Source organism: Octopus bimaculoides, chromosome 6, assembly GCF_001194135.2.
Source record: "Octopus bimaculoides isolate UCB-OBI-ISO-001 chromosome 6, ASM119413v2, whole genome shotgun sequence".
Taxonomy (NCBI): Eukaryota; Metazoa; Mollusca; class Cephalopoda; order Octopoda; family Octopodidae; genus Octopus; species Octopus bimaculoides.
This window is the reverse complement of record NC_068986.1, coordinates 104,742,005-104,744,076: the sequence shown is the minus strand read 5'-3', so window position 1 is coordinate 104,744,076 and position 2,072 is coordinate 104,742,005. Positions and strand designations below refer to the sequence as shown.

The window sequence follows — 2,072 nt, the reverse complement described above, 5'->3', positions numbered from 1 at the left end:
ACACACACACACACACACACATATATATACATATATACGACGGGCTTTTTTCAGTTTGAGTCTATCAAATCCACTCACAAGGCTTTGGTCGGCCCAAGGATACAGTAGAAGACACTTTCCCAAGGTGCCACGCAGTGGGAGTGAAACCAGAACCATGTGGTTGGTAAGCAAGCTACTTACCACACAGCAATACCTGTGCTTATAGGGGAAAAATCATATTAAAGTTACACTGCAGCACACCTACTATCGTCTCGGGAAACACCAGTCTGCTGCGGCAGACCGGTTGCGGAGCACTGGTTTAAAGCAAGGATACAATCCGGGTCCCTATACGATTTCGTTGATAAAGTTTATGTGCAATAAACTGGTTATACTTCTACATCGTACAAAATATTTCAGCCATTCCTAATGATATTTAATTCTAAAAATATAATAGGATTTTTAAAACATGGAATGGTTATAAGAGTCCATCCAAGTAAAATAGCAATAAAAAGGGTCCGTGAGTGAAAAATGGTTGAGAACCACTGATCTAAAAAGAGAGAAACGTTCCATAATGTCAAACGAGCAACAACGACAGGATTCTGACGTTTGAATCTTCTGGATGATATTCAGAATGTTGTTTGTTTATTGTTATTGTGGAGGCGCAATGGCCCAGTGGTTAGGGCAGCGAACTGGCAGTCATAGGTGCGCGGTTTCGATTCCCACACCGGGCGTTGTGAGTGTTTATTGAGCGAATACGCCTAAAGCTCCACGAGGCTCCGGCAGGGGATGGTGGCGAACCCTGCTGTACTCTTTCACCACAACTTTCTCTCACTCTTACGTCCTGTTTCTGTTGTGCTTGTAATTCAAAGGGTCAGCCTTGTCACACTGTGTCACGCTGAATATCCCCGAGAACTACGTTAAGGGTACACGTGTCTGTGGAGTGCTCAGCCACTTGCACGTTCATTTCACGAGCAGGCTGTTCCGTTGATCGGATCAACTGCAACCCTCGTCGTTGTAAGCGACGGAGTGCCAACAACAATTCTGAACGAATCCTTGTTGAAAGGACAAAACACAGCAGGACACAACAGCTGGAGTGTCTTCGCTCATATATCTGTTTGAGTTCCCGGTATTAAACAACAGCACAATCAATATAAAGAGAGTTCCTGAACTTTATAAACTTTGGAATTGTGGGAAAGTATAAGATACGACCGTACAGAGGTGGCATACGAATATATAAGAAGTTCTAAGAAATTAGCTGAGAATAGATTTTTTATTCAGATTTAAAATCTGAGATAAATAATTCCATAGTCATTAACATAAGTACCAGCCATTCGCTGAGGTGTGGCTTATCGATCCCTTCATTGATGAAAGAGTACCTCATCGATGATAGAGCTCCTCGTTGATTATGTGTACTAACATTTCTCTTCTATGAATGGTCATCATCCACGTCAATCTATAATTGGCATAATGGTTGTATTTCCCACTACATAATTAATTATGTTGTTAAGGCAGTCATGTGGCAGAATTTTAATTCACGCAGGTCAAAATGCTTAGAGGCATTTTGTCTGTCTTTATGTTCTTACTCCAAATTCTGCCGAGGTTGACTTTTCTTATCGACCTCTTCGGGTCGCTAAAATAAGTACCACTTGATCACCGAAGTCAATGTAATCGATATATACACTCAGCCGATATTGCTGGCCTTGTGAGAAAATTTGAAACCATTATTAGTTATGTTGTTAAAGCAATGGGTTGGCAGAATCATTAGCACGCCGGGCAGAATTCTGAGTTGCATTTCGTCTGACTTTGCGCCCCAAGTTCAAATTCCACCGTGACCGGCTTTGCAATTCACCCTTTCGGGGTCGATAAAATAATTACCAGTCAAGCTCTAGGTTCGAGGGAGTCGACTTTCCCATCCTTTGCTTGCCTTCTGCCAAAGTTTAGGAGACATTTATAGCTGTTGTTTTTTAACCCTTGGTCAGCAATGAACGAGTAGCTTCATGATCAAAAGCAATACAACCGAAACTTTCTCATTTAGAACTTACATTGTCCTATGGGGGGGGGGGCTTCATTGTTTTTGTTTTGTTTGTTTTTTT

The 2,072-nt window shown here is 41.7% G+C and overlaps 1 long non-coding RNA gene across 1 annotated transcript in view; it reads left to right on the top strand.

Moving 5' to 3' along the window:
• Positions 1-2,072, top strand: part of LOC128248055 (uncharacterized) — a 7,884-nt gene that overhangs the window by 5,124 nt on the left and 688 nt on the right. The gene's annotated exons all lie outside the window — the stretch shown is intronic.